This window comes from Haemaphysalis longicornis, unplaced genomic scaffold (assembly GCF_048455015.1).
Source record: "Haemaphysalis longicornis isolate Haplotype H1 unplaced genomic scaffold, Haemaphysalis longicornis Haplotype H1 scaffold_1, whole genome shotgun sequence".
In the NCBI taxonomy this organism is placed as follows: Eukaryota; Metazoa; Arthropoda; class Arachnida; order Ixodida; family Ixodidae; genus Haemaphysalis; species Haemaphysalis longicornis.
The window spans coordinates 161,693,811-161,721,215 of record NW_027526203.1 but is presented as its reverse complement, the minus strand read 5'-3'; the positions used below and the strand labels follow the sequence as shown (position 1 = coordinate 161,721,215).

Sequence of the window (27,405 nt, the reverse complement as noted above, 5' to 3'; positions counted from 1 at the left end):
TGTCGCTGTACATCTTGGGCATTTGCTAAGCGACGCACGTTGGTGGCCGGCGGTAGCTAATTAAGCATGCAATCGCATTGACGTCATCATTGGACAGGCCACAAAACAAGCCCTTGACCTCTCGGTGGCTACCTCCAACACCAGGTTTTCAACGCTGGGAGTTGCTCAATTCATATCAAGAGCTGAGAGAGGCCCATCGCACAAAAAAGTACACGAGACTCGCACAGACGGCGTCGGGGCGCCGCTTGCTCGATCGCCTACAAATCAAACACGCGTGCACTCCAGAGGAGACATGCAAACTCTCAGAGTTGTGGCGGCACAGGCTCTGGGTGCATCCAATTCACCGTAACGGGGAAAAGCGCACTCACGAAGGCACGCGGGAAGCACGCGCTAGGGCCCTTGAAAGGAAATACGGAAATAGGTGAGGTGTGCTCTACGTTGATGTGGCAGGACCGTCGCCTCTAAGGTTCTTCACTGCCGCTGTAATTCACAGGGACCAGCAAGTCGATGAGCTCTCCAAAGGGTTCCGAACTCAACGAAAGCTGAGGCCATTGCCATAGCGCTCGCCGCCTCGGACCCGAAGTCAATGACTATAATCACGGACTTTCGCCGAGCCTGTGAAAAAGGCTATTTAGCGGGCAAGGTACCACCCTTGCCCGACAGTATTTTAAAACGAGTGGTGCAGTTCGCTGATCCCGCACTTAAAGAAATTGTGTGGTCTCCGGGGCATCAGGGTCTGAGAGGTAACGAGGCCGCGCACGCGGCTGCCCGAGCGCTTACCCACCGGGCGCCTCACCCATGCTCTCCCGGGCTCGGAGATTAGCAAACCACTTCCGCGGTTTAGAGAAATCGTAAAACATTACTGCGATAACCGCCAGCTTTACCCAGCCCCTGAAAAGGGTCTGAGCAAGGTCGATGAGCGAATACTGCGTCGCCTGCAGACGAACACATTTATGTGCCCTGCAGTAGCAAAGCATTTCGACCCTAAAACAGACAGGCGGTGTCTGCACTGTAGAGAGGCGTCCGACACCTTGCACATGGTGTGGGCATGCCAGAGCAACCCCGCGTTATCCCCCAACCCTTCCCCTACCAGAGAGGTATGGGAGGCAGCCCTGCTAAATTTCTCGGGGCTGGAGTCTCAAAGGGCTCTAGCTCAACGGGCGAGAGCGACGGCCTTGACCATAGGGGCCCGGAATAGGGACTGCAGTTGTGCGGAGTGCCACAGGCCCTAACTCTCTTTTATTCTTATAATAAAAAAAAGTTTCACTCCTCCTCCTCCTCATCCATCTACCATCGGCACAGCCCCTCCATCCACTCACACCTCGTCCCCTTCTGCCTTGTACCCCCGTGAAAACGATGCCAATAACGCAAGATTTTGCAATTGTATTCAAATCATGTAAAATGTGGCTTTCTTATTCTTTTTCTAGCCACACCAAGAAATATACTTAAAACTAAGGCATGGACAAGCGCGCTTAGTATGCCTTCGGCCACGCTCTCGCCGCTGGCGACTTCACCAGACAGCCCCACGCACCGTGCTCGCTAATTTATGACGCTTGACGACACGAGCGGGGTGACTGTGACGTACGCGACCCGCGTACGATACCAAGCGCTGATTCATAACGCAACGGACCGCTGAACACTTTTCGAAGAAAGCTGGCGCTGATCGGACCGGACAAAGGAGGAAAGGTGATCTTACGAGTGCGAACAAAAAATAAATCTAAACTATGGAGGTGCGTGGTTGGAGAAAAAAGGCAGGCGCGTGGCAGAAAGCGAACGCCGAGTGTGTCAGTGGGGGAATGCTCGGAAGCTGCGCCACGTGCCGATGCCGGAGGCAGTGCCGTTTTCCTCGACCAGACGATTGGCTCACCGGCCCGCGTCAAGATCCGCGCGCGAGTTCCTCGTGCGTGTGTGCGACAACGCGCCGCGCGGCTGGGAAGCGATAGTTTCCGGGAATGCCGTTACGCGGTTGCTTAACGGCGCAACCCGTGCGTCACGAGCTCCGTTTGGATGCGGGCCGGCGTAGACACGGCGAGCCCCAAAACAGGACGCCAAATAGAGAGGACCGATCTAACAGCACAGCGGCTTATAACAGCACGTGACGAAAGGACAGCGTCGGAACAGCGCTAGGGAGATAACGGAGCGCTTACTTTGGGACGCCTGAAAGGGAAATTATCCGCCCTTTTAGCGAGCGACTAAACAATCTTGAGTGGGCAATATTCTTCTTATTCGTTTCTCTTGCCGTTTCATTATTCCTTTAGGGAAAAAATGTCCCCTCCCTCTCCCGTGTTTGCTCAATAAAGATGTTTTACCGCCACCACCATTACCGATTTCATCACCCTCATAAAACGGCGCTTATGTTTGCGCCCACTAGGGCACATAAGTGTCGAAATGCCATCAAAGTACACCGCTTTGGGACATTTTTATTACAATTGTGACATTTCTACACAAACCATTTTTCATACTTTTTCTCAACGCAAAACACATCGCATTCTTGCTCCTTGAGCGACGTGTCGACAGATGGTACCATTTTTTTTTTTTTGCAATTTAACCCAAATGTAGTCTCTAAATTTGCTTCGTCTGTACAAATTTTGTGAATACCGCACTTGGGGGAAGCTGAGCGATGCAATACGCGCAACGTGCCAGTTCGATACTTTGAACGACGCATATAAAGAGTGCTGGGCTGGGCCTTTACACATGTAAGACCCCATTGCTCTCTGTGCTTATGCTGCTTATGGTTCGCTGGTTAGCCCCTCTCACCACTGAGTCAAAGAACTGGACATTTCCAGTTCGTCGCTCGAAAGAAGCTAATATGTAGGAATAAACATTTCTCTCACGTCCCTGTAACAACTGCCGGTATTGTGCACAGCATGGTTGACTAAAACGCAGCGTGGCAAGTGGTTCGTGTCATATGGGCGCGCGAAAAAAAGTCGCCCCTTTCCTTGGGAGCAACCCGGAATACAGGAGCGTGTTGAATGAGGACGTTATATTGCCTGGTGAGGATATTGAAAGGGCCCGGGAAGACGAAATACAAGTTCCGTTCATTAAAGCACTGCTTTGTCCGACAACCATGATACTAATTTTATCGTAAACTCCAAAAAATATAACGGAGATATTAAGGAAAACAGATGAAGCAGTGGTGATACCCAGCCACTTTCCGGCGATTTCTCTATGAAGCCGCAGAACCTTGCTTGTGCGACTGGCGGAAAATTCCCGAAGCCACCGCCAAGAAAGATGACGGAGCGATTCTAGTGGGGCCTCTCAATGGTTCCGTTTGATCACATCACTTTGCTGCTAACGTCCAGTTAACACACTGCGTTGCGCTGCTGAGCACGAGGTCGCGGGTTCGTTTCCCGGCCGCGGCGGCCGCTTTTCTGATGGAGGCGAAAAGCAAAAACGCCCGTGTGTTCCGAGATTTCGGCGCACGTCAAAGATCCCCAGGTGGTCAAAATTAATCCGGAGCCGCCCTCCACTACGGCGTGCCTCATCGGCGCGTTAAACCCTGCAATAAATCAATCAGTTAACACACTGATACTATGTTTTTTTAGTGCTTTCCCACAATACATCCATCGTGCCTATATTACGTCACTGAATTAAAAAAATTGTAGTTTTTCAAATTTCTTGGATTTTTTCGGTTAAAAGCACCTCTATCGTCGCTGGAATGGAACTGAATGAGCTGCCAAGGGCCAGTTCTTTCAAATTGAGCAAACCTGTATTTTACCTTCACGGCCGCTTTAAAAGCTATTTTCAATAGCTCACAGCTAATTTTACGTTATCTCAAAGATTGGATAATCGGGCTCCTTACTGTAATTCTTTAACTATTTGCACTACCAAATTTACTTGCAAGTTACTTGGGCTTTCAAGTGCAGAGCACTTTAGGGGCTCGCCTTGTCGTCGTAGCTCGCTGTAACAGTCGATGTCAAACGACTACCGGAATCAGGCGGCGCCGCGAGATAACGGACGCAAGTACAGCCCGGCGTTCCGTCGTACGGTGTCCCGAAGAGGCTTCGAAAATCAAACGGTTTAAATAGTCATAACCGTTTGAAACTCCGAAAACGCCGGCGCTTGTCATACATCTCCCCTTTGTTCAGCGCAAAAAATACTGCAGGTACATTTGACGCAAAACATACGTAATTAACCGGAAGCACCCGCGCTCATTTATTTCGGAACGTTCGTTGGGTTGGTTTTTGCGAGGAAGCAAAAACAAGTGGCAGTGCAACGCCGGCACGTGTGGGAGGAAAAGCAAGCACAAAAAGAACAGAACCACTGCTGGCGCTGTTTCAGGCAGGAGGCGCGCGAGCCCTATGGAGGCGGTAAACTTGAATTGCTTTGGGTGGTAGCAGTGAGCGGATAACGGCGCCACAGCATATTATGGCGAATCACTTTCTCTGCACTTTCATCAGCTTTCCCGAATTTTTCCTTCATTGTTTAGTTTCCCTGCGCAGATACAAACCAGTTCTGAACAACTGGTTTAAATCGTGATTGCGTTAATAGTTTTATTTCCGTAATAGATGGGTACACTTTAATGGAGGGCGGGTGCACAAGAGACCACTGCGAGAAGCAAAACCAACTCAGCGCTTGGACGGTTGCATTGTATCCCACTTGAGTTGCTGTCATCCCGTTGTGCGTTTGCACGGGAGTTTGCAATGTTCGATTTTTTATCGGCTAGGCTGTGGATATGGTAAGGAACGTTTATATTGCGGAAGCACACCGGCAACATTACTAAAACAATTTGACTCCTAGCCCACAATGTTGTCGCCAAAAATGCGCCGAAACCACAATATTTCCCGACAGCCTTGCACACTGCACGAACAGCGGATAACTTTCCTCGACGCCTGATATGCGTGAGAAAAAGTAACAGCTTGAGCTACGCAGCACGCCTCCCAGTCACATGGCCCACAGCACCACCGTCAAAACGAAGGAAGCTCACACTAACGCGTAAGACTTGAAGGTGGCGAAGCCGAACGCAACCTGCACCACCGTCACGGCGGCGTAAGTCCATGATTGCAGCCGATTTGCTTCTTCTTCGCTGCCGCAACGACCTTCAGCGCTGCTATAAAGATGAGCTTCCTTCATTTCTTTGGCACTGATAATCATTGGGCATCACCTTGGAGGGACGCAAGCTATGACGTGTCTTTCTCGTTCCCAGCAACTGTTGCCGCGGTAACGGCGAACGCTGGACCTTTTTTTTTTTTGCCAATCTTGGCCAATCTTCCAAGTGGGTGTGCCTGGCTTGCGCCGGTGACGCTGGGGGGTCGCCGCGAGGCACGCACACAGGACCGTTCGGCATTTTCTTGTTTTTTTAAATGCGAATGCATTTATTAGCCGGGGGTTGTCTTGCTCCGTTGGCCGCCGTGCGCCTGCATTCCTCCAGCGCGAGCGCACGTGAGCGCGCGCCTCGTAGTTCTGCCTTCGTCGTCGTCGTCGTCGTAAATGCGAATGCATTTCTTAGTCGGGGCGCGAGCGCACGTGAGCGCGCGCCTCGTAGTTCTGCCTTCGTCGTCGTCGTCGTCGTAAATGCGAATGCATTTCTTAGTCGGCGGTTGTCGTGCTCCGTCGGCGTGCGCCCGCAGGTGTTATCTCTCCGCGCTCCTCCTCGCCCCTAGCAACAGCTGTGGCACGCCTAGCAACCGGAGCAGGTGGTAGCTCGGGCGGGAGTAGCGGAGGGCAAGGGGAGAGGAGGAGCGCGCTCGGGCGTCTGAGGGCGCTCGCATCGCGGAGCTCGGGCGGAGTAGCGGAGAGTGAGTGGAGAGGAGGAGCGCGCTCAGGCGTGTGAGGGCGCTCGCATCGCGGAGCTCGGCGGGAGAGAGAGCTCGCGCGCGGGGCGGGCGTGTTGCGCGGGTCTCTCTCTCCTCTCCGCGTACCCTCTCTCCGCTCGCTGCGCTCGGAAAATGTATATAAATGCAGTGGAGCGCACGCCTCTCTCCGTTACTGCTTGCCGCAGCGCACTCATCGGTGCACCCAATGCATTCGCATTTCCGCACGATCCCCTTCGGGGAGGTGGGGGGAGTTTTTTTTACCTGCCGGGCGGTCACCGTGAGGCCCGCGCTTACGTGCGGGAGCCAGGAAATTTCTTTGTATTTTTAACTGCGGACACAAAAAATTACGATTTGCTAAAGAGCTTCGCTCCAAAATACTTTGGCACTCTCATTATATATATCTGTCGCGTCCGTCCACCTCGGACCTTTTTTTCTACTTGCCCATGCGTGCTCATTCGCTTGGTTTAACAATGCCACTATGTAAGCTTGGGCTTGTGTTAATAAACTACTAACATATTGTTCACATTCGCTTTATTTCACACAAAAAAGACACGATTACTCACAGCGTGTGTTTTTGGGTGAAATGTCCGTGTCGATGTGCTTGTTTACAGTGCTAAAACGTAGTCATGTGCCCTCAAGCGTCATCGCGATGTAATCGGACGGGTTCTTAACACACCGAAACGGACATAAGCTATTGCTTTCTCTCGAATACTCCCTGTGACCCAATCAAATTATTCCTAGCTCCCCGAAACATACATGGAGCGGTTGCACTACGTATAAGTTTTGCTATAGATGCACGCTTTCTTTTTGTGTGTCTCGCAACCTATTTGCAGTTTGCACAATATAGGAAGAGTACACACTCGTATCAAAGATGCCCAAGCTATATGCCAAAGGTATGCCGTACAACACAACCCACGATTTAATGCGGAACACGTTAACTCCTGAATGTTGATTTTGTTCACTTATTAGATGCGACGCTGAGAGCATCTCTTGTCGGCGGCCCTGTCCTTCCTGCGTGCGTCCGTCGTCGGCGTCCGCACTCTCCTCCGCTCACCACCTCTCCTCTCCGATAGCGAACACTCTCTCGCGAGGGGCATTGGACTGGATTCGAATGGATTGGCTTGGCTTGGCTTGGATTGGATTTGGATTGGATTGGATTAAAGTGGATTGTGTTGGATTGTGTTGCGTCATAGCCGCGGCAGACGCACTGGCGCCGACGCGTGCCCAGGTGAGAGCGAACACTCTCTCAACATCTGCGGGTGTGCGGCCCAGCGCGCTCTCACTCCGCCGGTGGGCGGCGCGGCGCGCGGTGCTGCGCATGTCACAGTACTCTCTCTCTCTCCGCGGTCTCCTCTCCTTCGGGCGCGCTGCGCATATAACCGGTGTGCCGCTCTCCGGCGGCCTTTCGGTCGACGGTTGCTCTCCGATTGCGCTTGAACCCCCCTCAGCGTCGCATCACACCAGGGTTCCCGCGAGGGGAGGTGGGCGTAATTTTTGCTTGAAAGTACTACTTTTTACTCATGAAGCAGCACAGAGTGCATGGCTAAATGTCGGCTTTAAAAGTCTGGCGCAACAATTTTCTCGCGCCCTTACTTCGCAGAAAGTGCGCAGCCCGAACTCAATCTGCGCTGCTCTTCGTTGACCATTGCATTTCCCAGGGGCGCACAGCCGATCTCTGGACGCTTACCTTTGTCGCAGAGCAGCCATTAAACTTTTTCTGGCGGCCGGCTGTTCAACCTTTCCAGCAGATCAGCTTTTGCACTTTTGCTGTACGCTAGTTAAAGCCATATCCGGAATTCAACCACAGCGGGGATCCAGCAAATCTACGTCTGCGATCCATGCACTCATCCAGCCGTATAATAGTGAGACGAGATGCAGGCTATTAGGCCAGACATCAGTTTGTAGAGCCCAGTTCAAAATTTCTACACTGCAACAGCAATTACTTGAGCCCAAAAGAGCAAAATTAAATTCACGCACTGACAAGGCATGTGCTGACAATAAAGTTTGGTACAGATTTATTTCCCCAAAATGCTGCCCATCCAGCCATGCTGCTTCCGGTTGATCTGACTGCCATCCTGGCTTTTTGCGGGGTACATCCGCTTCCTTCGAATGGGAACCACAGCCACGTCGCCCAGCTGATGATACCGAGACTGCAGTGAACATGAAAAAAATCAGAACCCTTCCGTACTGGGAAGATGGAAGTCCAGTGAAGCTGGCGCTGTGGTGGAATTTGCTATGTTGCGGTTCGGCTACATTGGGTATTTGCTAAGTTGAATTATAAGGGCAGTGGCGTGGTCTCTACGTGACAGACTAAGGATACACATTTTGGTGGGTAGAGACAAGGACGTTTTATCATAACACGGCTACGCCAATCACGGCGGAGGCTCTAGAATGCCTCACGGGCGGCCGCAGGAAAGCGCGCGGCATTATGCAATGTCAGGGGGAAGAGGGACGCCGCGCGTGGAGAGGAGTATACACGACTCAAGAAAGCGGCGTCACGGTTGAAGGGAGTATAAAGTGGGGCTCCAAACCATACTACTTCTGTAGGTGCCTATGCTTCACCGTAAAACACGCAATGTGGGAAAACCAGCTTACAAAGACCAAGTTAACACAAATGCGCCTCAAGTCGGCTTCCCCCTAAACCCAAGTTCATTGCTAGAAACACATTTCTCCAGGCAAAATATGAGACGTCATATCAAAATATGGAGGCCGCAGGAGCTTTTTTTATGTTTGTGACTTTTGTCCAATCTGTAAAATCTTTGGTCTACGCTTGCTGTCGCCAGAGGATCTGCTGGACCCTAGCCATATACAGTTTCGCAGTGAAAAAAACGTAAACGAACGAACTACTTACACGCAGTACTCATCCCTGTCACCAAAATGAGCAATACGGTGTGAGGGAGCCTTCCAAAAAAAGTAAATGGCACACGTATCTACATTTCTGATATGCAACGCGTCTAGTTTTGAGAATTTAAAACTGTTCTAGAAAGAATATTTACCACGAATCTTCATATGCCCGCAAACCTTGTCTAATTCCAAGGAATTCGGAGAACTTTTAAGACGAATGCAAACAATAAATGGCTTGAAGCTGCCGAGATAGAGAAGGCGAACAGCAGAGGAAAAGAAAACATGGGAAGCAAATAACAATAGTGACAGGACGGTTAAACAGTGTCCTCCTTCCTCACCCCCCCCCCCCCAAAAAAAAAAAAAAAAAAAGCTGAACCCCAGTTTCCAATATTAGATTGCAGTTATTACTTAAAAATTCGCTTTATACGCTCGTGCGTATTGTTAGTGATGCTGTACACGTTTGATGTGCCTAGGCAGCTCATCCCAGACTGGTTCCCTGTTCTGATAGCACTAAAAGAACCTGCCAACAATACATTTTTTTGCTGGCCCGAAGAACAAGCAGGGCACTGATCCACATTAATGAACGAAACCTGCTAGAATTCGCAACAGCAACCGCCGTGGTAACTCAGTGGCTATGGCGCTGGGCTGCTGAGCCCACGGACGTGGGTTCGATCCCGACCGTGGTGGCTGCTTTTCTGATGGAGGCGAAAATCGAAAATTTCCGTGTGTTTAGATTTCGGCGCATGTTAAAGATGCCCAGTGGTGAAAATTATTCCGGAGGCCTCCACTACGGCGCGCCTCATAGCCCGCGTGTAGTGTCGGCGCGTTATACCCTATAAACAATCAGAATTCGCTAGAGCCCATTATATTAGCAATAAAGCGATTCATAGAGCATGGACTGAATAATTTAAAACACAATAGCCCGTATTTATAACCTTTATTTTGATTTTTTGGGGGGTTTAACGCGCCGACACTAGACAGGCGATGAGTCGCGCCGTAGTGGGGGGCCTCGGATTAATTTTCGTCTTTACCGCGCACGTAAATCTCGAACACACGGGCGTTTTTGCTTTCCGCCTCCATCAGAAAAGCAGCCGCCGATGCCGGGAATCGAACCCATGACCTCGCGCTCAGCAGCGCAACGTCTTAGCCACTGAGCCACCGTGGCGGGTGTATTTATAAGTTTTTTTTCGTTTGGTAACTCACGAAAAGAAAGGGAAAGAGTCCTTTCTTTGTCCTTCGGGCTGTATTTAAAAAAAAAACTATGAGCCCCAGCTTGTCCCACGAGGTATTTTATTGTATTTAGGCGTAAACAAATGAGAATGGAATAATGTTCTGTCAGCTTCAGCGCTTTAGTTTAGGCTAATATACAGGGAGATCAAAGTTGAGTCAACAGGTTTTTTTAAAATTATGCGCTTAGACCTACATGAAGGCCACCTCTAGAGTGAGGTTATGCGCATAGGGGGGCACATAATCAGGTGGTAATTATTGAAGTGGGTGGCTTAATTAACTAAATTGAATAATTGACTTTTTAGTGGCTGCAGGAAACAGGCATATTTGTATTGAACAGTTAATCGCAATCGTGTTTCTGCACTGTTTCGTTTGGTAGAATTCTTCTAGCCGTCGTCACCCTTATCGGGTGCTTATTTATAACTGCTAACTCTGTTTTGTTTGTGTGAGCTTACCGATCCTGTTTATTGGATATGCAGGCGCCACAGCAATTTTCCAAAGAGACAATTAACTCTTGAAGCTCATTTTGCATAAACGAAGTTAATATGGTACCAAGCGGAAATACTATAAAGCAAATATAAAAATTCAGTGCCTGTCGACTCTGTCGGATCTGGGCGCAGACAAAGAAGTAGACCAAACAAACACGTAGTAGAAACTCTATGTGATGATAGAGTGACCCCAGCGGGTAATTTCAGTATTTTTTAAATATATTTACATTAGATTGAGATGCACAAACCGCTTACCAGAAAGCTGTCATTGCCGCAAGCTTCAATTTTGTCGACGCGACTTTTGTCGATGCGACTCAATTTCGGCACATAGCTTCGGCTTTCCGCTGTCGAAAATCTGGATTTTCGCGTCGTCGGCGCTGCTGCTCTCTGGCAAGCTCCCGCTGCCACTGGATCTGTGAGGAGTCCACTGGGCGAAAGAACGCACGCCGGCAATATACCCTCCCCTCCTTCAGCGCCAGCTGATTGGTCCGCTCCCATCCAGGTGAAACTGGGCGTCCTCTGTTGGTGTTCGGGAACGTGCCCTGCGTGACACTGCCGGACAGGCGACAAGGCTCGACTTAGAACAGTTCCGCCGTTAAAAACCTAGTTCTGAACTATTGTGAATGCATTGCAGATACCGACACAAAGCTTCATGTACACTGATTAAATGGGGCAAGTGCCTCCCGCTACCCCCCACGTATAATCGGTTAATACCCAATCGTTAAATAAATAAATAGGCCAATTGGCAAGTGGAATTTTCGCCACATCAGGGTGATGTAACATAAAGGGGAAAAGCTACTCAGTGACCCACAGCCAGGAAAACGGGCCCGGAGAGACCCCCCTGAGCTCCCCTGGCATGACGCGGAATGGGTTTGGTTGAAGGGAAAGGGAAAAGGGACAAAGGAATAAGAGCAGCGGGCTTTTGATCTAATCTAAGATGTCTGAATCTTTCCCAGGACTGAGCTCTCACCTCAGAGGGCAGACAGTGCCAGTTGCAACTTTTGCGGCCCCTGCAACAGGGTTACCGCTCACCCATATGGTCTCCTTGCTCAGCTCCGACCGTCTGAGACAGAGAAAACTTAACTGGGGGTGACAGCCCTAACGCCTTCTCACCAGTCGGATCCATAGCCTTCGCGTACTAACGAGTCCTGATGAGTGGTACTAACGATCCTGAAGTTGGGTTCTTACAACTCCTGCTTTTCACGGTCTCCGGGAGCCGGTAGTTTGTTTGTGAACTTGTATAAAGAACTCAGATCGCTCATCGGCCTGCATGACCAGCATTATGTTCTGTTTTCTCCAAGTTTTCGTCCACGCGTATCGGACAGAAGTCCTCAGGAATGCCATGGGTCTAAGCAAAGGAGCCAGTCCGGCCTCAAGAGCCAAGACTGAGATCAGTCCGAGCCTACCAGCCATTACTAAGCAAGGAGTTTCCCCTGTCGGTGTACTAACTTTCCCTTTACTCGCTTCCCGAAAAAAGATCGATACCAGGCTTTCTGCAACACGCAAACATTGCGTCACCATGTCTAAGTTCGAGACCTCGCCACCACGAGCCCCCCGCGTTGGACCTGATACTCCGGACCAGGAACCTCCGTGTCGGCAGCCAGCCAGGCGCACACTCCCCGTGCAGGAGGGTGTGGTTTCCTCGAACTCACCAGGAATTTTTCACCGCAAATTTTGATCGAATGTGAAGTCCAAGCATCAACCAAGCCGCCCAGACTGTCCGCGCCTGCGTCCGCATCACGCATCAGTACTCTTGGGAGGAACTTGCCCTCAAAGTACCTCGGCAGTTGCTGAAGCTCTTATGGGCGTTGAATAACCAAGAGAGTGAGCCTGGCACCCAGTCGCCGCTGCAATTGCGATAGACCCAAGCTAGGCAGCCGGAACCGCCACCCCCCAGTCCGCCGGCAGTGGGGGCCACGTGCAAGCTAGCAATCACATCACCCCCCCCCCCCCCCAGCTTCATGTACACGCGTAACATTGACCAGAGCTAGAACGTGGTCGTTTGCATGGATGCATCAGTATCGCGTCGCATTTCCTAGCTGAAACGATGCGCCACCCGAAGCCGTCCCAGGATACGGCCCTACCACTCGTTGCACCAAGCAATTATTTTTGGAAATTATTATTTAGTCTTAACTGGTCCTGGCCCGCTTATCACATGGTGTTTCGTCATAGGCCGGTTCGTAATAGGCTGTCTGCTCATATAAAATCATTCGTCATAGGCCGGTTTGACAAATGGGAAAGTTCGTCATAAGTGCGCAAAATGAATGCACACATGTTTCTTTCTTTTTTTTTTTTTTTTTTTGAACGCATGTGGAAGTGGGTAGGATGGTTCGACTCAAAAGAGAGGAGCGAGGGACACGTTTACTTTTTTCACTCTTTTCAGCCGTTCATCCGGGAAAGTACAGCAAAGAATGAAAGCCAGAGTGGGCAAGTAGTGTGACCTGGCTTAATCAAGAATATAGATACGAGTTCAACAACCCTAGACAGAAAAGTGAGGTAGGGACGTAGCCTAATAAAGTTCTCGGAAGACGGGCTACAAAGAAGAACGCGCGACCCCCCTTTTCAGTGTTGCGGCCGGCTTGGGCACCCTCCGTGGGAACAGGCGCACTCGTCACAGCCGACTCGTCATAGGAAAACTGGTCAAACATGCATCTGGTTCTAAGTGGTCCCGTAATAGGGAAAGTGGTAGCACCGACCTTCTCGTTTTTGTAAATTTCGTCTGGAAGTATCATTTTGGGCGGATGTCATGAAGGGTGGGGGGGGGGGGGGGGTGTTAGTCTCTTCAACCCTGATAACTCGTACCAGGTCGACCCTTTCGGTGTTCGTAGGTTGGCCTTTCCTTTTACTTTTTTGCAGGTGTTGGATGAAATTAATTTTTTGGTTTAACGCGCTTGTTTCTTTCTTATGTTACTTCTCCTTCCAAAAGAATTGTGTCACGCGGGTAGGGAAAGGTATAATACAAAACTTCTTAACGCCACATTGCTGAAAAAGGACTGTGAGAATCGCAAGGTTTATGAGAACAACGTGTGCAAATTAGTTAAATTAAACTTTCTTAGTCAGCAACCATTACGCAACACGACAGACGATAATGAGTGACGCCTTATCACCTCTAACGTCTAAAAACAAACCCCACATTTTGTTTCAGTGTTCCTGTGACGAACTTTCTTAAGTGACTAAATGTCCTATGACGAATGATCCTATGTGACCAAACGGCCATGTGACGAACGGGGGTACAGCCGGCCGTGCCAACCTAGCCCCGTATACCGCATTTGTAAGATGCGCCTTCCTATCATATTGGCCCCATCTATACGTAAATGCGTTGAGCTAGAAAACCATTATGTCGCGCTATTGTCGCATTCGTGTAGACGCACTTCATAATGTGCGTAGATTTTACACCCCTGATCTCATCAGCCATATCGGAATCATTGCAAACAGAATCCAGTGGGACCATTACGCTTCCTGAGGAAAATACGTCAATAAAAAAATTCCGGGCCATCTCAACTAACATGCAAGCTGCGGAGGGGCAAATCATGCGGTGTATAAGGGGTACGTTACAATTCATCGAACGCCGTTTCATCAAAGGCATGAACGTTTCATCGAGACCGTTTTATCGAACGTGGTTTCATCGAAGTGACGTCGCCCGTTTTATAGAATGTTGTTCGGAAGCTGCGGTCACGATTTATTGCATCTGTTAAAGGTTTCTCGCCATCAAGAGGTGCATAAAGCACGAAAGGCTTTATAACTTCAGGGTCGTATATATTTAGGGCTCATTTTTCAAGCACAGGTATTTGTCACTGCCACATCTGTGGCGATTACCGGCCACGTGCAGTGCGGCGAAATCGCTTCGGGTGATGCTGCCTTTTGTGTTGTTATTACTGAAGTTTGTTGTCATTTCCTTTTTTCGGTTTTCTGGAATTGGGTTTCTGTATTGTATTTGATCGCGCAAATTGCCAGAAGGAACAAATTCTTAGGACGCAGTAAAATCATATTTCCTGACTGGCACAAACCTGAAATAAGTTTACTTCGCATGAGCTGTATATGTAACTACATCGTACAATGACATAAAAGTGTACGAAAACGCAATCACTGTCACAATTCATAAGAAATTGCCCTCAAAAAGTTATTTACTGGCAAACTGCAGGAAGTTCTTCTCGCCGACAATACGGAAAAGTCTGTAACGACTAGGCTGGCTAGGTCACTTGGCTCCGGAGGAAACTGTGACGCTCGTACCCTGTTAAGCTTTCTCAGCGTGTCACGACATGGACTGGCTTGGTGTCCTTCAGCTCTCAGGGAACCGGACACTTGGTGCGTAGTAAGAAAAAAAAGTATGCACCTAGAAGCCTAGCACGTGGAAGTGCCTCCAGAATATCGGCTCTTGCCTGGACGATCTGTACAGCAGAGCTAGCAGTGCGAGCAGCAATCCGTTTTAAAGTTTCATTCGCACGGAAGACCTCTGCCTTTGCGCTTTCTTGCGTTCTGCGTTATTGTTGGTCGGCTTGCCTTCATTCCTGAATGGTGATGATACGGCTCAGCACTTCCAATAAACTCTACATTCGACCTTTTTGTCGAAGATGTATGGGTAACCATCAAGACAGAGCTGCGGACGCCCACGCACTGTAGTTGTCAATTCCATTTTTTTTACGCCGTTCTGGATATCGTTAGCTGAGACACTTATATAGATGCCAGTATCAGCAAACTCTTCAATGCTTATTCACGTGCCAAAGTGCTCGGTTCCATGTTTGAATAAAACAAATCAGCAGTTTCTACAGATTTAAAAGTGGTCTACCTGAATTACCAAAACAAACGGGATGAAATAAGAGTGCTAAAAAATAAAAATCTCATTTATTTCTCTCCATGCGCCCTGAAGACTCTGTTCTATTGTGTAGGACCGATTTCGATGAAATGTACTTGATGGACGTCCTACCGAAGCGCGTTATATGAAAAGGTGTTCGGTGAAACGGCTTCCATGAAGTGGCGTTCGATGTAACGATGCATCTGTAATGGCGGTGCAAATACAAATTTTCTGTAACCGTACAAATATGTCCGTCTGAAATTCTTTGCCCCAACATATTTTGCACAGTCAAAACAGCTAAACAGCAAGGCCCAAATATCGCATTACGGAGCTTTGTAATCACCAGCCAATTTTTAGTACGCGTTACGAAGCGTTCCAGCGTGAGGCGCAAACGAATGTCCCGGTGTTTTTTCAAGACGGTAGTCTTTGTTGGGCTAATTAAACGGAGAAATTGCGGTCTGTTTGTATGTCTGTCTGTCTGCCTGTCTGTCTATCTGTCTGTCTGTGACTCGATTCAGCCACCCAACCAAGTGAAACAGAAGCTGTGCAATAGTCTTATATACCCATAGCCAAATCTAAATGTGTAAGTCCGGTGCCAATGTTCATACTTGTCAACATTTTTGAACAAGAACAAGACATTACCCAAATATAAGGCCATCAATGAACACATAAGTGATATTTGGAGGGTTGCTTTATTTAAAAAAATTCATGAATGCTTGGTATTTACGATAGCAAATGAAATACTACATCAACTGCAGAAAACCGTCGCCTGCTGTTGCCCGCGCTACCTTGCGGCATTTAAAAAATGAAACAGCAACAGCAACGAAAGGTTAGACTAGATAGGTTCCACGTTCCGCTTGGAACGCTCGTGTAGTAGGGGAACGTAGTTCTAGAAACGTTGTAGTAGGGTACCTCGACTCACGTGCGTCTCAGCTGTACGGCAGCGCTGGCATCAAGGCATAGGACTTGGAGCAGTGGAACGCGGTAAATTTAAATTGATTTGAGAAAACCTGTAGCGTGTTGTCTTGGGAGGAACGATACAGGAGAAGAACAGTATGAGAGGTAAGCGGGAAAGAGAAGGGAGGCATTTACTTGGCAGGGGCGCCTGTCGACTATTGTCTTTGTTCGACGTTTTAAACGAAAGGAGCAGATACGCGGCCATTTTTAGTACACGTTACGTCCTAGCGCGAGGCGTAAACGAGTGTCCCGGTGTTTTAGTACCATGACTACATGAGACGACGGTTACGACGACGGTATGAGACGCCGACAGCCCGAGCCCCTAAGGGGCTTCACCCACAAAAGAAATGAGGGAGCAGGAGTTCATAATCGTCATGTGGTTGACATCAGTGATTATTTATTAATATATGGCATGCCTCATAGTTTCGACGGATCAAACGCCAATTTCTCTAAAGTGGGAAAAAGAGACATCTCCTTAATTTAACTCTCATCTTAAAAAGTTCACCAAGTATATCTTATCTTTAATTATTTTATTTCATTTTATTTTTGTTTCTTGGAAGCCACCACGGCACATCTGCGGCCTTGTGCAACTTCATCCGAGCGGCAGATTTTGTGTATACACCACTTACAGTCAAACCGATGTTAACGTAGATTATGAAACCACGCTCTGCTCTTTTCGTCGTGCGAAGCACAAAACAAAACGACAGGAAAATAGGTGCGACAGAGAGAGTTAACACACGATAATGGCACTATGGTCAACAGAAACGGGCTGAGAACAATTATAGGTGATGCGCATCGCGACCACCATTAAAATCGCGCTCTCATAATAAGTAGCTCATTTAGGGGGACTACTCGAGAGTAGTTACACCCGGGGCTGATATGTCCATCATTCGCTAAAAAGCTGATGAAACATCAGGAGCCAGGGCTCCGATCACCTTCGCCCGTGTCCTCTACCGCTCCGTATCCCTCGAGAGGTCAGCCTATACATGTATACGCTGCTGAGGCCATAGCAATGATTGCCCGTTCGTACAACGGAAAATAACGTTAGCCCATACTCTTTGCCGTGGGTTAATTGGCGTATTCATGGGAGGTTGTGGCCATTACTACACCACACCAGGGTGGCCAGTCCTGCTCTAATGAGGGAGTGCGTTACCGGCAATGGTCGCCGGGATCAGGCCGCAGTATATGTATAGTTATGGTAGACTTCAATGCTGAAGTAGGCAAGAAGCGCGCTGGAGACAGGGCAGTTGGGAACTGTGGTCTGGGTTCTAGAAATAACAGAGGGGAATTACTAGTCGAGTTCGCCGAACGGAAGAATTTACTCATCATGTATACATTCTTCTGCAAACGGGAGAGCCGGAAGTGGACGTGGAGGAGCCCGAATGGGGAGCATAAAAATGAAATTGACTTCATACTATGCGATAACCCGGGCGTCGTGCAGGGTGTGGAAGTGCTCGGAAGGGTGATGTGTAGGGACCACCGTATGGTAAGATCTTGAATTGGGCTAGAATTGAGGAGGGACCGTAACAATCTAGTACGAAAGAAGCCGATCAATGAACCAACAGTAAGACGGAAAGTTGAAGAATCCAGGATCGCGCTGCAGAACGGATATTCAGCTCTAACAGAGGAAGCAGAGTTTACGACGCAGGAAGCCAGCGACAATCTTACACGCATTATCACGGAGTGTGCAGTAGAAGTCGGTGGAACGATCGCTAGACAGGATACCGGTAAACTTTCCCTGGAGACGAACGATTTAATTAGGAAACGGCAAAGCATGACAATCTCCACCCCAGCTGACAGAATCAAACTAGCGGAGCTTTCGAAGTTAATAAATAAGCGTAAGACAGATGACAGATGAGATTACATAAGATGACAGATGACGTAAGACAGATGACAGATGACTACTTTCGGAATCCGTGTTTATTCATACGACTGAGGACACTATCAATAGGTCCGGTGGCAATCTGCCGGCAAGCTACACTCGTTCCTTCCGGAACATTTTAGAATAAGAAATGACTTACGGTCTTGCCTGCTTAGTGTGATCAAGGAACCCCTACAGGTCCCAAAACGCCTCTGTGTTTTCACCATGACACCTGGCAGTGACCGCATCTTCACCCTCATGATAAGATTTTTATATGACGAAGTTGAAAGTTTCACCACAAAGGTACGAATGTCGAAACATGGTAGCTGCAGCCAGCAGTTTTCTGTGGCAGTAAAGTGTAGTTTTTTCGCGCTTTGTACCCCGATTTTTATGCCCATGACAATAGCGTGTATCAAGATAATAACTCTCCATTACGTATTTCGGCAGCGACGCAGTTGCGGCATGCTGACGCGAGCTTTTACAATCGACTCGGATGGTTCGTTACCGCGTTGGCATTTGTGTGGTACCCTCCGAGTTAAATAATGTGGGAACGGTCCTGATTGATTTTTGTTTCTTAATTAAGTAGGTGTCTGCTTGGCGTCAAGTCCGCAAACGTTTGGCTGGTACGTCTATTAATCAAGTACCAATAAAAGTTCATAAATTTCATGCTGAGTGCCTTTGTAATGTTGGTCCTCTGCTCGACTGCTATCAAGTTCGAAGACGATCGTTTATTTCACTGCGTGATGGCAACGGCGTGGATGCACCGGAACACGGAGCGCTGCGACAGCGACATCGTTTCTTCGGTTTACCGACCGCTTGACTGGAATCCACCGGTAGCGAAAAAACAAAGGACGCATATCCCTTTGCCCTCGACACTGAGCCCGCGCTGTTCCGGCCAAATTCGTCTCGCAGAGTCGTCGCACAGCCACCGCACAGTCCTCTCGAGAGGCGGAATGATTCTGCGGGTCTATCGAACGGGTCAACATAACTTTTTTTCTCTCCAGTTCCGCCGGCGAGCCAACAACAAGACGATAACCGGTACATTCATATTAAAACTGTCAAAATTGTGTGCTTCAAAACGTCTGCTCAGAGAAGCTGCGGTTCAACGCAATAGATCCGCCTTGCTTGCATTGCGTCAAACCTGGTTGTTTCGCTTTGAGCCAATCGGGATTTCCTGAAAACGGACACTTTGAAACGTACACCAAACAGACTAAACTTGACTATACCGCCCCTGGGTTCCTCGCGTTATGAAACCGGAGTCTGTGCGATTGCGCTACCATCGCATTCGGGACGCACAGCCTTTTCTTTGGGATCTTAGCGCGAGCGTTAAGCTATGGACTTTCGCTGAGTTAAAGTGGGCTTTGGATTCGGAATTCTGCAGTTTGGATTTTGAACTTGAGGGGGGGGGGGGGGGGTGGATTGTGGACTTTAATTTAACTAAGCGTGCATGGAGAAAGCTTGGCTTTTTAACCATCTTTTCCTTAAGGAAGGGGCACACCTAAGAAAAGCTAAGTTAAGGCTAGTGAAGACCAGCAGCTCCGCTGTTTCCTCAGTCTTCGCATCTCAATTGCGAAGGCGGCCGAATTTGTTTGGCGCTTTCTTTTAGCGACTCCTAGTTCAATTTGAAGTCGACGTGGCAGCTCTGACTCGCCGAATGTTGATTCCGAATAAACGACAACAAATTTAGGTCCTAAATGCTATGATGCCTGCTGTTACCACAAGTAAGTTCATTCGAAGCTGTTTTTGTTTGACATTAGCGTCCTCTAACAAACTCCCGAACCTGAACATCTTTTCGCAGATAGAGCACGACACCGGCAAACGCAAGTGCACTGCTATTATATGGGCCTTTCTCTTTTTTTTGTTTTTTCCCAAGAGAAATGAACATACAATGTGCGCGACCGTGTACAGCATTTAAACCTCTCCTCCAAAATCAGGGGGGAGGAAGGGGTGCAAATATTCAAAATGGAAGCGGTTTAGCACGTTATCCCCCCCCCCCCCCTTTTTTTTTTATCATGCAGGGGTTGTCGCCAGAAAAAAACGATAGGGAACAAATGTCGAATGAAAGGATATGCTTGAAAAAGAAACACACGAAAAAGTAATTATGGCACATGAAGCAAGTGGGAAACCAGAGCCTCCCAGTTGTTTGTTTGAGAGAAAAATACCCTTGGCTCTTCCGCAAAATTTCCACGCCCTTTATGCGCTCGGCCCTTGTCAGCGGTCAAGCCTAGAAGATGCTGCTGCGTTATAGAACAATCGAATAATTTTACGAGACAGGAGAGGCGAATAGATAAACTGAGGCTTGTTCCAGCACTTTGGGAGAAATGAAGCCTTTTGCCTCTCTTCATTAGCTCGACACAGTGCATCCCTGGCCCCCTACAGCGCCAGAACAAACAACTTCAAATTTTCATTCTTCCCACGCACCATATTCGACTGGAATAATCCTGTCTGTATCTGTTGTCTGCAGCATTGATGGGATTGAACATATAGAAAATTGGGACAGTATGTTTTACAAGTTACTGTATTTTACCCTGTGTTGTCGGTTTGTTTATATTTGAGTGATTATGCCCCTCCTGCTTGGCCCCGTGTGGGGCCTGCAGTATGTCAAAAATAAAATAAATATATAATTAAATAACACAATTTTTGTTTGATGATAGTACATGGGCCAGTCATTCGGCGTAACAGCTGCCGAGATTAATTGAGGCACTTAGGGCTGGTCAACACAACCTTTTGCGCCTATTAATTCGTATCCGATGACTTGGCTTCTCCAACGAAAGGATGTAAAACACATTCCCTGCAATTATTGTGGCATTGGGAGAAAAGATTGCTGAAATGGCTTCCTTTTTTTACTTTGAGCCTTATGCTGCGCGCTGGTATCAGCAATTGTTACGCTTCCTGGGTATTTTGCTTACGTTCGTAAATTATTGACGAAAAAATTGAGTGGCTCATTATAGAACTTTGCTACGCCTATACGCGTTCATAAAGCGCGAGTTCATGTGCCACTACTTAGTGTGTGTGTGTTTTTTTTTTTTACGTGGCATGGCCAGCAAGCATGCTTGATCGTACGGGCCGAATCAGTTTTAGCGTGCGATGTTTGAGAGACTTATAGCAGAGCAGGAAACCGCGCCCGATACAATGCCTGCTATATTGCGGGGCACATCTGCGCATGCGCTGTACCGGTTCCGGCTCTTCAGCGCACGCGCTGTTGCGATGAACGAATGCCATTTACCGCACCGGGACCGGTTCTCCGCTCTGCTAAAATACTAAAAAAAAATCGTCTTCCCGTTTCATTTCAACTCTGAATAATGTTATGCAACGTAAATTGTATAAGAAAAAAATGTTCGGTGGCTTACTCACGTCCTTCTGATTACCGCTGACTGGGCGAAGGTGGGGCTCTGTACAGCAGCACCACACCGCCACCGACGCAACAGCACCGCAAGGCCCCCGAACCTGCTGGTGGGTCCGGCCCAGATCGAAGCCGGTCCACTCTCCATCGAAGACAGTCCGGGCCGAGACTGTGCGGAGGAGGGCGCCGGTGGAGAAGGAAGTACCATGGGAACGATGCTGAGAAGGACAGGCCGGGGCCTTGACGGACGGAGCGTCCACGATTGAAGAAGGTGCAGCCACCGGAAATACAAGCATGGTCGCTGGATTAAGAAAAATGGAAGTGGAGTTAGGGTGCTGAATTCATTGCAAAGCGGAGTCCAATGGGGATGCAATAATATAAAACTAAAACAGCAGGCGTAAACTGATCGAGTCAAATGTAATGCAGGAAAAATGAAAAAAAAAAAAAACGAAAGAGACGAAAAATAAGCCGTATGCTTTTCAATGTTAAAAGGTCTGGCGTGACAAAACACGAAGGGGCGCAATAAGAAGGCGTAACCTAAAGAGAAGGCTCGTCTTGTCTGCGTTATACCGCTTCTAGTCTGATGTGGAACTGGGCCACCAGGATCACCTGTGCTGCCGTCACGTAAAACATACGTCAGAGAAGAGAGGTTCTCTTTAACCGTAAATGGACGTTCCCATGTAAAAGCTATAGTGACGCGGCAAACCTTGTCGAAGTGCCACTCAAACGGTGGGCGCGACGGAGGGCCAGTTTGCCAACCGCGAGCCGACATCTCGGGCGTCCTGCTTGTATTGGGCCCCCTGCCAGGCAACGTCCAGATTCCCTAAGCAGTGCGCAGAGTCTCTCTTGGGTGCGCACTGGTGGTCGTGGCATGAGCCGAGTCAGCAGACATACTGGAAATCAACCTCCACCGGTTGGGAGAAATGGTCCTGTCAAGAAGAAATTGCTTCTTCTCCACCATAATTTAAAAAAAGGCAAAACCCGGTCGAACGATCGACAGTGCTTCGTGTTGTAAATACCATCTCAGACAACTTAGCGCCACTATCTGTGTTGTTCTGTGTGCGCGATTAGCACGGCTTTGCGGTTGCGGTTCACACGCTCGGTAGTGCCTGCTTGAGGGTGACAGGTGGTCGTATGCTTGTGTTTCACTCCTCTGGCAAGGCAGTTGACGTCAAGCATCTTTCTCGCTACATAAGCGGCATTATGAGTTAATAGGTGTGCGAGAAAGCGAAAGCCCACGCTTTCACTAGACATTGCAGTATGTTCCGGGTATTGAAAGTTCCTAGCGGGAACAACTCAACCCATTTTGGGAGGTCACAGGCAATGATAAACAAATAATTACCACAGTCGCAGCGGGGGTAATGGCCGACGACATAGGAAGCAACCGCTTTTCCAGCGGCTTCCTCTCCTGATAGGATGCATCAATCTGAGCGGGAAAACAACGCGTGGTTTCGCTGTCTGACACACATACGTGACAGCTCCGGCTACCTCAGTTCTGGTGAAGTAACATCCGCTGTACGGTATAGTAAGTGTTGCTGCAGGAGCTGCGTACAGCCACTCCCGAGTCGTGGAAATAACTGAGAAAAACCTTAAGCTCCCTTGGTATGACAAGACAGAATGGTGAATCAACTTTGTCACCTGCCTGTGGAATATACCGCAGAAAGAGACCGCCTTGTGCGAGCAAATACGAGTTAAACTTACCGCTGTTGCCAATGTTAGCAGCGCCCTGCTGCCCCGAGGTGCGCAATCCCCGTACGGCAGAGTCCTTCGGCTCGTTGAGCCGCGAGAAGGGCCTCCCTGCTGACGAGCGCGCGCCAGCGTGCATCAGCATGCACTTCAGCCGACATTGCCGCGGACATGACGGGAGAGGTGAGCGTGAAAGCACGTCGGCGACTTGGTTTTGGGAACCCCTAGGCTTGACGGTGAAATCATAACTCATGATGACCGGCAGAGTTTTGCAAGCGTCGCAGCCACGTTAAACCATGCACTCTGTCTGAATCATGGAAAAAGCACCGTCAGGGTATTTATATACAAGTTTGCAGGCATACTACTTTAAAGACAACACGATGGCCAGACACTTGCGTTTGATAACTGCAGCTATGCCCATTCGGGTTTGCATTACGACTCAAAAAAGCATCTAGACCATGTCTAGACGGAGATACGTCATCAAATTCTTTCATTAACACTGCACCTAGTCTCTATGGTCGCTCATCCGTCTATAAAACAAAGGGCGTGACCGTGTCAGGTGTTCCTAACACCACCGTTCCTGCGATGTGTGGGACTACGCCTTTATCTTGCTCTTCAGCCTCTTCCAACTGCTATCTCACGCCTTTGGGAAGAAGCTGAGACGCTATCATGTCCAAAAAGGGGGTGCAAGCATTTAACGTTACGCGGGTATGGATATTGCGTAGTTGCCTTCAGTTTCGCGTCGTTAGCATTGGCGCCAGGAGGAAGCTGAACGTTACCGACTACAACGCCGAGAAAGCCAACTTTGCTTGTCGCGAGGTGCACGTTCTTGGGATTAATGGCGAGACCAGCGCCTTTCATGCGGCCAAGCACTCGTCGGATGGATGCACGAGATGTTCCTGGAAAGTACGTGAAAACACCACCACGTCATCTATGTAGGCCATCGCGTACTTGTAACTTGTATCGTCAAGGGCATGGCTCATTAATCTCTAAATATAATTCGGCAATTTCTTTAGGCAAAATGGCATTCGGGAAAATTCAAACAGACCTGGATAGCGAGTGAAAGCTGTTTTGGGAATATCACTTGCGTGAATTTCAATCTCTACGAAGCCGCGTGAGCAATCTAACGTGATAAACACGTGTGCATCGCCGGGCGCGTTCATGATAGATTCGAGAGGAGGTATATAGGGTAGAAGTTTCACAGTTTCGTCGTTGAGGCGGCGGTGATCTACGAAGAGACGTACGATGCCGTCCTTTGTCGACACGAGCGTGACAGGAATACATGAGCGCTCTGCGACAGCTGCACTATCACCGTGTTGAGCATCACCCCAGTGGAGCGTCCACTTTCGGCCTCGGTATAATAAGCGGCCGTGGGTTGCAACTCCATGGAGGCGCGTCCCCGGTGTCGCTGCGATGCTGGAGGACGGTCGTGTGCAGTCCAGCTGCTTCCATGAACATGACAGCAAATGGTTGTAGCACGCCTGTGAACTGTTTTCGTTCGGAGTCACTGCAGGGTCCCCTTTCCATCAATTCTGCATTAGGCTCCGAGAACGCTGATTGCGTTGCGGCTTTCGCTGACCTGGCATGGAACAAGCGCGGTTTGAGGGTTACAAAAGGTGTCAGTTCTGCATCATTACTATTTTGTAATCTCCTTTCGCATAGTCAAGAAGTAGGCTCTCGGGACCAATAAAGTCACTCCTTAGAATGATGGGCACTAACAAGCCAGGGTAGTACATGGCGTAAAAACAGCGCACACAAACGTAACAGAAGACAAGAAAAAGACAACGCGGGCGCTATGTTTTCCTTTTTCTCGTCTTCCGTTCCGTTACTGTGCGCTGTTTTTTCGTCATGATTGTGAACCGACTAACCCGTCTTCACACCTTCGGGTAATAGGTTGAACGCTGCCGACACTTTCTGCCTGCAAATGATATTGGTAATCTCTTATCAGTACGCCTTCAATAACAGCACAGTCGCCACATCTAAACGAGTGCTGCACTTTCTTAAGTGGACACCACGTTTTTGGAAGAGTCCTACAACCTTGTGTCTGATCAACTATAAACTGCCGTCCGCGTCAGTCAACAGAGAGACATCGGATCGAACTACACCAACAGAGATATGTGGTGCTAGGGGTGGTGCACACTGCAAGCAGATGGAAAAAGACACACGTTCTTGCCACCAGTGAAGTATAGGGCGCTGAGCGATGCGTTAGTGGACATCAGCGTCGTGGTCCGCAATCATTTCTCTGATTGGCTACCAGCATCTGGGCGACTTTGCGCCATCGCCCGAGTACATTCGCGACGAATGTGTCCGGGCTGTGCACATTGATGACAGCCGCCTACTTTACGGGTCACATGACCAAGTGACCTTCCTCTATTTGTCTGACGTGAGTTCCAGCTCCTGCGACGCTTCTGCTTTTTTATAGTTCACTGCGGAACGCAAGTCGGCGCCGATGAACTCTACTTCCGCTGAGATGGTTGCGTTGTTCTTGACCACGTGATACTGTATCGTCGATATGTTACCTTAGGAACACTTAGCTCGTCATTTGAGGCATCCGGGTTCATAATATTCCACAACAATTCCATAAAATTCTCATAAGCTCCTTCGAGGTCCAAAAAGCGCTATCAATTATGGTTCATACTCATTCAATTTCCATGACAATGTTGCTACAAACAGATTACCAAACAAGCGCTTGCCTTGTGGAAATGCATTATGCAGTTTCCGGAGCATTCAATTTTATTTGGTTTATGCTTACATTTCTTATTTGACTACCTGAAATATCAACCGCATACAACACTGACGGTACAGTGAGTACTCTGTGTTACTAGATACTGTATTTGCTCCGTTTACCTTTCGCTTTGCATGTGCATACTACCGTGCAGGAGCCAGTCCTCCCGTATTTGCTTAGCATGTATACATTACATTATTTTGCGCCCTGATCAATATGCGGAAACGGAGGTTATGGCGAGGTGGTGCATTTTTTAAATTCTAAACAATTAAGGAACAATTACAGAAATAGAATACGAACAGACCTAGCGCTGTTATCAATATTGTCCTTCTTTGTTGTCAATATTGTCAATCTTCTTAAGTCAAGATTCCTTAACTTTATTTCTCTTCCCATAGACTTCCGCTGCGCTATAGCCATCGATGAAGATATTACCTGTTGTATTTGTCTAAATTTGTCACTAGTACCTTCATTAATACGCATTGATGCTTGCGACAGTGCGGGCCTCATTCATAAAGCAATAATTTTCAATGGGCGTCTATCTTTTATCCTATTTTGATGGGATTCCAAAACTTTCTGCTAGCGCTTTGCACTTTCCTATTTGTATCTTCCGTTCGGCTCTGTGTTAGGTTTTCACTCGTACAATTTTGTGCCCTTTCCTTTTTTCCCAGGTATTTATATCCTACTTTTTTACTACACATGGTTCCCTTTCCTCTGTCCTTGCCTTTTATTCTCCGGACGCCTTTTTTTTTTCTTTTCATTGACTTCTAATTTTTCGCATTTAACCAGCCTAGCCTCTCGGTTTGCTCTTCCCTTACCGTACGTTTCGTTATTTGGCTTTATCCATCTTTGTCTTCCAGAAGGCAATAATTTATCTATAATCCCAGCTATTTCCTGCATACTTTCTTACGTTGTTCCCCAGCGAATAATCGATGGCTTTCCCCTGCTGATTGTTCAGATTAGCTCCTGCTACTGCACTTACTGCTACAGTTGTCTTGGGTGCGCTTACCAAGTGCGAGGTCGTTTTGGTCGCTTCCTGAGCTGTGTTCCATTTTCACCCATATTTATTTCCCATAGCCTGTCATAAACGAGTTCCGTGGCTAAAGTAAAGATATTGCTGGACTTTCTGTCGCCACATTCTCGCGTTATTTTCCCGCCACACTTCATTTTCGTGTAGAATATTAGCAGATGGTTCTCCTCACTGAATCTAACACAAGACAGCCTCGGAGGCTACAGCGCTCCCGTGGTGGATCCGTGATGCGAAAGCGGAGCTGTTGTTCATTAGCGTGCACCCGGTGATCCGGCAGCAACAAAAGTACCTATTTGGGCGGACGAACTTTCCTCATTGAGGACACGGGGCCCACGTGACGCCGCATCGCGAAGGAACAACGCCTCCTACATATGATAGAAGTTCTTCCTCCCGACGCGAGCGGCTAAGGCGAAAAAAAAAAATCATGAGCCATTCCCCCAGTAATGGAGGAGGACCGGGGAATCTGAGGGGAAACAATTTTGGGAGAAGACGGATTTCTTTCCCCGGCTACCTGGACCTTACCGTAGCAGACGGGCCGTACTGCTGTGGAAATGAGCGGCAACGACAGCGCCAATGGTGCGGTCCCGCGGTCTATAAGCAAGCAAGCAGTTGAACAAACGCGCATGCACGAACACCTGGCGCTTCAAAAACACATGTAGCAGCGGGATTGGGCGCCAGCGTGCGTGACTACCGGCCGGG

The 27,405-nt window shown here is 48.5% G+C and overlaps 1 long non-coding RNA gene across 1 annotated transcript; it reads right to left on the bottom strand.

The window, feature by feature from the left end:
* Nucleotides 1-7,777: 7,777 nt before the first annotated feature.
* LOC144167020 (uncharacterized) lies at nt 7,778-21,482 on the bottom strand. Its single transcript, XR_013321822.1, has 3 exons — nt 21,280-21,482; nt 10,571-10,867; nt 7,778-7,906 (listed from the first exon to the last, which is right to left on the bottom strand). It is a non-coding gene; the product is annotated as an uncharacterized LOC144167020 (long non-coding RNA).
* Between the last annotated feature and the right edge of the window lie 5,923 nt (nt 21,483-27,405).